This window comes from Lygodium microphyllum, chromosome 15 (assembly GCF_053477565.2).
Source record: "Lygodium microphyllum isolate KBCC chromosome 15, Lygodium_microphyllum_v1.1.10, whole genome shotgun sequence".
NCBI lineage: Eukaryota > Viridiplantae > Streptophyta > Polypodiopsida > Schizaeales > Lygodiaceae > Lygodium > Lygodium microphyllum.
In genome coordinates, this window is record NC_141149.1 from 60,607,713 (window position 1) to 60,620,363 (window position 12,651).

Below are 12,651 nucleotides of genomic sequence, written 5' to 3' on the forward strand. Positions count from 1 at the left end.
TGTACACTCCACCCTAGAATGGTGGGAAAAGTGCATAAATAGGACTATTCAAGAAAGATTCTACAATGTGACATGTTTACTATAGTACTTTTGGGCTCAGATAGTTACTAGCGCTATTCATTTGATTAATAGATTCCTATCCATTGCTCTTGGTGTTAGAGTTGTAGAGGAGATATGGTCTAGTAAACCCCCCTCATATACACACTTACGTACCTTTAGATATGAGGCTTTCTATCATATTTACAAAGACAAACACAATAAGATATATCCAAAGTTTGTCAAACATATCTTTTATGGATATGGTGATGCATGTGAGATGGGATATCACCTTTGGGATCCACAAACTTGAAAGGTTATCTATAGCCATGATATTTTTTTTCACAAGGATAAGATGCATAAGCAACCTAAGTAGGTAGTTGAGATATATAGGGTGATCTTTTAGGAGGAGCCTTCTATTACAGTACAACCAGTCCCAGTTAGATAGCATGTTGTAGCTATTGATGATATAGTGAACTAGAATATGCCTATTATGCAAGATCATGATTCTTGATAGAGAGGATAGGCTATGTATGCCTCTTATCCAATCTTGAGATGCTCCACTAGAGCTTCACATCCTCCTGATTGTTTTGAGCCCTCTATGCATTATGTCATGGTGATAGATGCTTGTGAGTCTCTCACTTATGATAAGGCTATGTGGAGAGATAATAATCACTATTGGGAGAGAGCCATGCAATCTATGTATGTTTTAATGTAGAAAAAACATATATGGAATTTGGTTCATTTTCCAAATAGAAAACATGCATTGCCATGCAAGTGCATGTACAAGTTGAAGAGTACCCTTGGTCACCTTGAGCTAGTATATAGGGCTAGATTGGTTGCTAAGGGTTTTAAGTAAGATAAGGAAGTTGATTTTGATGAGATATTCTCTCCTACATTCAAGATGACTACCCCATGCTTGGTATTGGACTTGTTTGTGCAAATGAATCTAGACTTATACCAAATGGATGTGAAAATAGCTTTCCTTCATAGGGACTTCCATGAGGATATTTATATACAATAGCCTAAGGGATTTGAGAAAAAGGGCAGAAAACACCTAGTGTGTAAGTTTAAAAGAGTCTTTATGGACTTAAGCAAGCACTTAGGAAATGCTATCATAAGTTTCATGCCTTTAAACATTCACATGGTTATTTTCTTAATGACATGGATTCGTATCTTTACACGAAGAAGGCCCTTGATGGTAGCCCTATCATCGTGGTGCTATATATTGATGACATATTTATTGCTAGAATTACTCATGATGAGTTGAATACTTTGAAGACTAATCTTAAGAAGAGATTTGAGATGAAGGATTTGGGGTATGCTACTCACATATTTGGTATTCACATTACACACTGTCAGTCTAAGGGGCTCATCTATTTATCACAAAAGGAGTACATTTATAAATTCCTTCAATAGTTCCATGTGTAGGGTGACAAGCCTATTGGCTACCCATTACCTTCTCATGTGAAGGTCAGTTGTTAGGCAAATTGTCCCCACTCAGATCTAGTGAGAGGGTGGAGATGGCCAAGATCCCATATGAATCTGTGGTAGGAAACTTGATGTATGCCATACTAGCTATTCAACCTTGCATATAATTTGTAGTGGGAGTTGTGGCTTGCTATGGCAACATTTGGCTAATGACATTTGGACCAATATTTTTCTTTTAGGTATATTTTCACATCAATAGCTAAAAATATGGGTCACTCAACAAATCATGTGAAAAGTAGGGTCATTTTTCAATCCCCAAAATCATGAAAACTTTAGCATGAAAAATTAGTTTTGATCACTTAAAATGGCTACTTTTGTAGACAAAAAGTATGGATATCCATAGGCATCCATCCAAAAGTATATACCACCATGTGATAAGTTATCTCCTAGGTTGAGGATCTTAACACCAAACAATGATCAATTTTTAAAGAGAGGGTTTTGAAAAAAAACACTGATTTGGAACATGGTGAATGATGTCATAATATAGCTTAAGGACATTGTAGATATCTACATTTATTATGATGGCCAAGATACTAGAGTTGTGGGCTACGTATGATAGTAGGAAATGCACCTCTAGCTATATCTTTACTTTTTCTCAAGGTGTTGTTTCTTAGATGTCTAGGGTGCAGAAATGCATAGCCTTGTCTACTATTGAGATTGACTACCTTGCAACCAATGAGAAACCCTTATGGTTAGGTTGTTTGATGGAAAATCTTGATATGACTATGACTTCTATATTGTATTTGAATTCTATGATTGCCATTTAGTTGGCACATAATCTAGTTTTTCATGTGAAGACCAAGCATGTTGAGGTTCATTATCTTTTTATCAAAGAGGTAGTGGAGGATAAGCAAAACGATCTTATCAATAATAGAATAAGGGAAGGCATGTCATACATTGTGATTGTTGTAGTTTTTTGTCTCTCTCTTCTTTTCTTAAACCTCCATAGCTCTTACTTCTCTCTTGCTTTTAATTTTAGCTATGACCGATCTCCCATATATATATCTTTGGCATCACTATCTTGGCCATATGTCTCTTAAATGAATGAAAATCTTGGCTCATTTATAGTATTTATTACCCCTTGAAAACTCATGTTTAGATTCAGATGATCATTATTATATCATAGATAGACTTATAAATCGCATAAGAAATATGGTTTTATGTATGTAGATGAGCTACTAGCTCTTATGCATTCCGTTGTTTGTGATCCCATGGTGGTGCAAAGTTTTTTGTTACATTAATTGGTGATTATTTGCATAAGGTCTTAGTCGGCCCACAAAGTAAAATTCAAAAGTTTTGTCTACCTTTCAATACTTTCTTACTATGCTTGAGTTTGGGCATAAGCTGAAATGAATATGATTTTATAATAGGGGTGAATATGTCTCTAAGAATTTCGAATAGCTTTATAATAAAAGGGGTATTAAGCATCAGCTGATTGCCCCCTATATCCCATCTCAGAATGGTGTTGCAAAGTGTATGAATAGGACTATTTACAAAAGAGTCAAGGGAAAGGAGGTAGCTTAGTGTAGTGAGAGAGAATAAATAGACAAACATAGATAGATTTCATATAGTGGTTATGGATAAGTGATTGTAAGAAAGAGAGGTATGAATAGTTCTCTATGTTAATAAACTTGCATAATCACACATAAGAGATCATAATAGAGCCATAAGAGAGTAAAGAAATGGAAAAAAATAGCTCAAAGAGTAGGGGTATCCAAGAGTTATCGTATTTTAAAAATTTAAATTGTACCTCTAAAAACATCTCCAAAAAATGAAAAAATTGACAACATGTTTTCAGAAAGATTACTATTTTGCATTGATCATGTAAGGCTATTATAATGATGGCATGGATTATTTATCCTAGGTGAATCAATCTTAGACAAAGCTTGAATTTAAGTAAATATCCTTGATGGATTGATGACTTACCCCCATAGTTATAAGCATGTTACATTTAATTCGTGGCTCAAATCCCAAACAAACCCTAGGGGAAGAGCAATGCAAGACTATTTAAATATTGCCTTCTAGGGAAAAATCAACTTTTGAATAAATGCTAAATGTGATTCTGAGTGTGCATGTGATGATCTACTAATGCATCAAGAATTAATTGCTTGTGATTGTAAGATAGAATTTTTATTGAATCTAATCAAAAGCAAGTTAAATAAAAGGAAGGATGCACTAAGCCTCCCCCAAGGCTAGTTGTAGGGATCCTATTCCAAGGGGGTTGAAATCATCACTTCAGGAAGCTCAAGTCGGCCCCGTTTGTGAATAGTCACTCCATGGGGAGTCATACAAATAGGAGGAGGTAGAGGTGCCAGGAAGGTTCTAAGGCTAGTAAAGTCCTTAACTCCTAAGATCCGCTTAACCCTTATGTGACCTAGAATGGTCTTCTTAGGCCTTGATACTAGTTGACATGATTGAAACTTGGGGAATACTAAACCTTTGGGTTGATGTTACTTCCATATGGGTCAAAGGGAAACTTTAATACAAATCCTTCAAACTAATAAAAGAGTTGTTTGTTAATGGTTATTTGATCTTGTTGTTGTATTATGCCCTAAGTTATGTGAAGGTTGTCCTATAAAAGCCTAATTAAAGAATCCAATTTTAAGTGTTTAAATCTAATTATGGTAGCTAATTAGGTAACTAAAAATACCTATTGAGAGAAGCAGGAGGGTGCAACCCCCAATTGTTGGGGGTAAAAGCGCCTCTGCCTAACCGCGTGTGTATTACTATATTGACAATACCCACACATACACAATGCAAGCGGCGGCAAGTGCCCATGATCGTCACTTTATTCTTTATTCTTTTAGTGACAAATGAATAAAGGGAAGGCTGGTCACACATTGTGACTGTTGGAGTTCCCACATTGTGAGTCTCTCTCTCTCTTGTTCTTGCTCTCCCGCCATAGCTCTCCCGTGCAAGCTTCAATCCTTCTCACCTTTCAATTGGTATCAGAGCATAGTTGCTTGAGCATTCGAGCTTAGTCCCTGGCTCCTTCAACATTCATTTGAATCCCTACACCATTGGTTCTCACTCTTGGTAGCCATATCCGACTCCTTCAAGCTCTGATCACTCCCTGCCTTCCCGAGCACCTACCTGGCCCATTATTTGGGCACCCTCAAGGCATTCCTTTAGAGATATTGAAGCATTCTTTCGATTGTTTATTTTAATTTGTAGGGTATAGTAGGAAGAGGCAGCCATAGCTCCAACCATTGGTGCTCCCCCATTTCATATCTTGGCTCCTACTACCTGATTAGGCGCTTGACAAGGCTTTGTGTAGGCCTTCTTTAGGCCCTACTTGATCCCCCCTTCCACCCCATTAATGCCATGTGGACCAACAATATCAACCCTATTTGGGCCAACTTGAAGACCTGTAAAAAATTCGTTTTTTACTTTAGCCCTCCCACTCATTGGCAGCTTAAAAACACTTCATTTGGTACTTGGGAACACCCCTTTGATGATCAGCATTGGTAGTTATCATTGGCATTGATTTATGGACTGATTACCTCAGTTTAGGACTATTTTCCACAATCCACACGCAGCCACAAACAGTGTTACATCAGCACTTTATGTTTATTCTTGGTTAGCATTGACATTTGATGCTCGATTGGTCCTGAATTGTTCCCAAATGTTAGGGGAATGTATGCATATTGATTTCTCATCATTTGGAGCTCATTTAGTGGCTTGAAATACTTAATTTTACACAGTAAATCAATGTTGTACACTCCATGGCTGAAGCTTATTTAGTCTCTTTATGCTTTGCCTATTGGTCTCACGGATGCTTCCCGCGTGTTTCATATGACTATTGGGATGCAAATAAAGGTTGGCAAATGCTTTTGATGGTTTTCGAATGTATTTTGAGCCTTGTTTGAGCTCCGTAATGGTTGGCATTTATTTGGCATTGGTCTACACTGGCATGCTTTGTGACAGAGGTTATACTTATGGTCTATATATGACCCGTTGGTACATGCTTAATGTTGGTGTTATCTACATATGCTAGTTACATTGTTTGGACTTGAATGCTACTAAAGCTTCATTTGGGCTTGACTTTGGATATTCTTGAGCTTTTTTTATCTTGCTTTGGCTCGTCAAAGATTGATTGGGATTGTCTTCATGACATTGGATGCTATCATTGGATAATTGACCATTTATATGTTCTGGATGTCTTTTTTATGTTTGATCTTGGATACTCCATCATTGATGCTCTTACATGCCTTGTTTGAGCTTATTTGCTTGATACTTACAACTTTTGTGCCAGTGGGAACGTCTTTGTATGCTTATTAGACATTGAGCAGTGCGGGTTATGCATATTGAGCTTTTGGATCTTTGAGACCAGGATCTCCTCATGGATGATATAAAGTTGATATACCTTAATCCGCATAGATGTACTTGGGCTGATTTGGCCTTGTATTCACTGAGCAAACACTGACTTGTATCAAGTCTTGGTAGTGGTATATACATTTTTCCCTATTGATTGGGGGTTGTACCGACTTTACTAATGGACTTTGTCTGACATACTTGGGTGTTGGCTCATGTCAGTTTGACTGTTACATGCTTGTTTATGCCCATTTGATGCTTGTTTTGCATTGACAATTAGTGATTGACTTTGAATATTGCGTTTTGCATATTTTCAGCTCTCATTATACGCTACTGTCATAAATTACAACAACCATATATCTCCAGAATGTCATGTATTTTTCATGCTAAATCATCCTGTTTTGATATACTTTTGATGGTACTTGGTGGGTAGCATCATTAAATACTCATTTCTTGCCATTTTTCCTTGGTTTTGGTGGTTTTTTGGTCATTTTCTACCGTGCGAAATATATTCCAAGACTCATTAAGAGCTCTCTTCTGTAAGAAGAGATAAACCGTAAGAATTTGGATGCCTCTCGTGTGTCTCATGCTTTGACAATTATATGCCGACATGATGGAAATGCACAGAATGACCGTGGTAATGGCTGTGGATAGGATTTGCAGAAATCTTTGTCCAAGTCGTGTGGCAAGTCATACAATAAGTCTCTAGGAGAAATGCAAATTTGACTTGTCATCATTGTGGGAAGAAAGGCCACAGTGTCATGAATTGTGCAATGAAAGGTGCAAAGACAAGGGGAAAGAGAAAGTGCAAGATAGTCTTCTGATCGTAGCAGAGTACCTGCTAAGTCAAGTGCTAAAATTGAAGAGATTAATGTTATGCAACCCAAGGATAGTGATGGGGATTATATCCTTGTATCAGCTTCATCTAGTGCTTCGCATATGTCAGAGATACATTATATGTATGCACAGTGTTTGCTCTTGGAAAGTCCTTGAGCACTTCTACATGCAGGACGTGAAGCCTATTGGTTGTCCATTGCCTTCTTATGTGAAGGTACTATAGGTTGATTGTCCGCAAATAGATGAGCAAAGGGCCGAGATGGCCAAGATTACCTATGCATCCGCAGAGGGCAGTCTTATGTATGCCATGATAGCCACTCGTCTCCAGATATTGCCTTTGCAGTTGGTGTTGTGGCACGTTATATAGCTACACCTGGCAAGAAGCATTGGGATGTTGTGAAGGGTATCATGAGGTACTTGAAGGGCACTGTAGATATATGCATATGCTATGGCAGCCAGGATATAGGAGTCATGGGGTACATTGACTTTGATTATGCAAGACATGCAGATAGTAGGAAGTACACTTCTAGCTATGTGTTCACATATGGTGGAGGTGCTGTCTCTTGGATGTCCAGGGTACAGAAGTGTACATCTCTTTCCACCACTAAGACCGAGTATGTTGCAGCCATTGAGGCTTGCAAGGAGGCAATATGGTTAGGCCATTTGGTTCATGACCTTAGTATTGATGCTATCCCTACACTGCATTCGGATTCTATGAGTGCTATTTAGTTAACCAAGAATCTGGTCTTCCATGCGAAGACGAAACACATTGAGGTAAGGTATCACTTTATATGTGGGGTCATTGAGGACAAGTCTATTGACCTTGTCAAGATCTCGAATGACCAAAATCATGCAGACTTGCTCACCAAAAGCCTCTCTATAGAGTGCTTTGCATTCCTCGGGAGATTGATGGGTGTGGGATGAGATGACATCTTTCCTCATCTTGTTGTACATGTGTATATGTTGCACTGTCTTTTCTTTTTCTTTTTCACTCCTCATTGGGGCAGATTCACCTTTAAGTGGAGGTAGTTGGGGGTAAAGGTGCCTCCGCCTAGCCACCCGTGTATTACTACACTGACAGTACCTACCTGATCAATTTATTCTTTAGTCTTTTAGTTACAGATGAATAAAGGGAAGGCCGGTCACACATTGTGACTAATGGAGTTCCCACATTGTGAATCTCTCTCTCTCTCTTACTCTTGCTCTTGCTCTTCTACCATAGCTCTCCCGTGCAAGCCTCGATCCTTCTCACCTGTCACCGATCTTATGATCCGGTTGTTCGAGTTAACTGGGAGCTTCTCTTAAGAATTATGCTAGTTAGGAAATTACATTGACCGTAGGAAAAAATTGAATAGGAACCATAACTCTATGTTGGTTTAGGTGACCGGAGTGAGACTATTCCTTATGTGCAGAGGGTTCGACATGCTACACTCCCCCTCATTCTTACTCTCTTTGAACCAAGTGAAATAGGAGTCTGCTTTGGTTTGGGTGATGTTCTACCAAGCATACACTCAAATATCCTGGTGGGTTCAGCCATAACACTTTTGCCACGATGTGGACCGAGGAGAACCTAAGTGACTAACCCCATGTCATTCAAAGGAGTGATGGGCAACATCACCTAGAATTGCCTCCTCATAGGCCCTAACATTATGATTGAAAAGTAATTTTAGGGGAGCATGTTACATATAGTATGAGGGCATAGATGGAGTTATGATTATGGAAGCTTGGGATCATTTTCTAGCATTCCCAGCCATGTACACATTGGTGATGCAGTCCTCTAACTACAAATGGAGGATGCGATGCGCACCTTGGACCACCAACTATATGATTCTCCCCCATTGTACCCGAAAAGAAGATGGGTTTGGGATGGACATTACTGTTACATAGATGCCAATCATTTCCACTACATCCGGATGAACTTAAAGAACTTAATGGATGGAGAACTTGAAAGTTGTAACTGCTCCTATATTATTCCTATCTAAGAGAAATCCCACCTTTTACATCCACGGTCAAGTAATTCACCTAGACTGCTACGTTTATGTGATAAAGTGACAAGAGTAATCTCAAATGATAGAGTGTCAATACATGGCTGTTCCTGTCACCGTGGATTTCGTATAAAAGGACTTCCCTACCCTTCTTCACAATACATGATTCTAAATATTGAGAGTGAACCACCATACTATTACCCTTTTGATATGGCTAATTATCATCCTTAGGGTTCTAACTTGGAGCTGTAATGCCCTTGGGCTATAAATAAAAGAGCTTATCTTTTCTTATTCATATAGAAACTCCCTATTCAATGTAAATCTTGGCTTATGCTACTTATAATGAAATGAGTCTCTATTTACTTTCATGATCCATGTACTCATTGCATTGAACTTTGATTCCTAAGGAAAAATCTATTAAAGTTTATTAATGTGAGCATTAAGCAAGACACATAGTTCTAAGTATTCCAAGCACAAAAATTAATCATTGAAAATATTGTTTAAAATTGAGGGTGTCGAGTCTACCCAAAGTCCTACCGAGGCTCAAGAAAAGAAATTACTTCTCAAGAAATCAAACCACCTTAGTTTTATGGCTGAAGGGGATGCAATGGCAGTGGAGAAGGAGAAGAGGAAGATGCAGGAGAGAAGAGCACACACAATGTAGGTGTTGTCCAACTGAATTGACAGCCTTATTGCACTATCATATTATATATGAATAAAGAATGGGCAGTCACAGTATACACGGATAGGCCCAGAGGCCTTTTACCCCAACAACCTCATACTAAAAGGCCAATGTGGCTAGGGAGTGAAAACAAAGAAGAAAAAAAAGAGACAAGGTGAGGAAACATAACATCTTACCCAAAGCCCAATCGGAAAGCGAGATGTGCAAGAAGTGTGGGGAACCTCTGCAGAAGAAGAGTCAAGCATCCCCGAGTCCATGACATCCAGGAGATAAGCAATCCCGTAGCTCCATACAACGGAGCAATCCAAGAATGCTTCTTACGAAGCAAGCACAACTCACCAATGCACAACTATAAAGCATCAGAGTTGCGCATAGCATCAGCAGCGTGGCGCATATAAGATAGTGGAGAGCAGTCAAACTCTCCAGAGTCAATCATTGAAAGAGGGCCAACATCCCGGACACTCGTCCAATGGGATACCTTAGCAAAGCGGAAGACTGACATATGGTTGGTTTTCTAGCCTGCAAAACTATAAGAAAACAGCTCTCGTGAGCCTGCAAGGGGTCTAGCAACTGGCCACCAACATCCTGACCCTGACTGCTATGCATAGCTACATCAATCTGGGCCAATAAGTGCCTCATTTTCAGCATAAACAGCTTGTTGTAATGGCACTGTAGCTGCTATAAAATCAGCCATAAAGCGTATTGAACACTCATCAAGAGGGCTAAGAGGTGTCTGCATCTCATAAAAGACAACATGACAGCTGCATATGACTTGCTGGGCATCCAAATCCCATAATCTGCAGGCCTTAAAGTCACCATCTCCATAACCAAGGAGGATACATCTACGTGACATAGGCTCATGTGGCATATGTATAGATGCTTGGCAGCCAAACATCCTCAAGTAATCATAGGAGGGTTGCATGTGCCACTCCATGCCTCATGGGGTGTAATACCATCCAAGGTCAAGCACGGCATCCTATTAACCAAATAGACTATTGTCATAAGGGCCTCAGCCCAAAAGCCATAAGACAACCCAGCTGTGGTAAGCATAGAAGCAACCTTTTCCTGTAAAGTCAGACACATGCCATGAGCAATCCCATAATACCTTGGGCACAAGAAATCAATGCCATACTGCTGAGACAAGAGGTCCAAAAGCTGGGAGAGAGAGCATGACTCTCATAATCCATTTGCAAGCACCTAGGCCTACTACTAGTAGCAGAATCCATAAACCTGTCAAGCATAACTGCATCATCCTCAATCTACACCAAGGGAAAAACCCAAACATGATGGGTAGCATGATCAACAAAGGTCACAAAGTACGACGCTCCACCAAGTGACTAGGAAGGCATAGGTCCATATACTACACAATCGACAAGATCTAGAGGAGCACGCCTCATCGATCGCCATAAGCCAAGGGGGCTCTGCAAGGACCAAGAGTACAATCACGGCAAGCATCAAGATCTGTAAGTGACATAGGAGGCAGCAATGAGTCTGAACGAGACAAGATCTCCATCTCTCTATGGTGCATATGGCCTAGGCGATAATGCCATAACAATGCATGTGGTATCCGAATAACTGCAACCATAGAATCTCCCACATGAGAGACATGCACCGGATAATGAGAACCAACTCGAGAACCTCTGGCCAAAACCAAGCGACCATGACAGATCTTCCATGACCTATCCTGAAGAGAAGCAGAGTAACCTGCATCATGCAACTGACTGACAGAAATCAGGCTCTTACTAAGCATGGGAACATGTAGAACATCCCTGAGCATAAGAGAAGTCCCATTAGGCAAAGCTAGATGTATGTTCCCTATACCAACAATAGCATAAGTCTGCTCAAGGCCCAGATCAATACATCCATCAACCTCCCTATAAGAAGAGAACCATGCTCTATGAGGGGTAACATGACAAGATGCCATAGAGTCAAAAATCCAATCAAAGGCGTGGGCCTGATCATTGAGCAAGTAAGCTATAGGGAAACTAGATGACAGGAGGACATGCTCAACTGCATCATCATGGGTAACTACATGTACCTCACCACTAGAAAGAGTGGTAATACATGTTGCATCACTGACTCTCTGCTCATGTCGAGTCCGTCTCTGTCTCTGCTGCTCTCTAATCTATCTAAAGCATTTTCTTTGAACATGCCCAAGCTTCCCACAATGGAAGCAAACAACATCTGAAGTAGAAGAACCTATAGAAGATGACAAGGAATCCAAGTCATCATTAATAGGGCTATTCATAGTATCCATGAAGCTCAAGCAGTCGAGGGCTGTCCCAACATAGGGAACCTGCTCATAAAGACAATCATCTACTACCACATCAGTGGTAGAAGCATGCTGCAAATGCTCATGAAACCTCAATGGATGGGAGGACATAAAGGCATCAATCAAGGATGCAAAAGCTCCCACATGAAGAAGAGTCGTAGCCAATTGCATAACATAACCAACCACAGTATAGTAAAGCATAAGACATCTGTCATAAGAGCATATGATATTCAGCCATGAAATCAGCCTATAACCATATACATATGCATAGCTCTGCAGTACATCATGCCACCAAGGAACATCCAAGTCAAGTAAAGACCAACAGGTGGCAAAGCATTCTGCAAGAGTCAAGCTCCAGGTGAAGCCCAAACATCTATACAACAACATCCAAATAAGTGGCTCTATAAGGTATACAACAGTAGACCATGCACATAGACGGGTAAGCATACATAGCATCTGCTCTCTAACATGGACGGGCAACAGGAGCCCAACTAGCATAGAAGCTAGACAACAGAGGAGCAAGAAAGCCATAACTGTAAATCCCAAGCACTATCCAAGCCCACTAATCAGTAAGTATCCCGCATATCAAATGCAAACGAGCAATCACAGCTCAATAGGCAACTGCCAAAACAAGGGAGCAGTTCACAGCTCAATACTTGTAAGTGCATCCAAGTAATAGCCAAGATCCATAATCGGAGCATCAAATCACATATAGCATCCAAGGTCATAACGGAAAAAGCCAAGTCGTAACGGAAAAATCCAAGTCAATGTCCAACTGCTCAAGGAAATACTCAAATGAATGTCGAGACGAGCTCAAACAACTGCCATCCACAGCCAAAGCATAAAGCATTCACCAAGACATCATAACCCATACTGGGTAGCCTAGGCATAAACCATGTCATAGATGAAATGCCAGCTGTAAAAAAGTAACAGTCAAACCCAAATCGAGCTCTAATCTCAACTCAAAAGCATTTTGGAGCATAAACAAGACATGTGGCATAGTCCAAATACATCATGACATCATACTGAGTAGC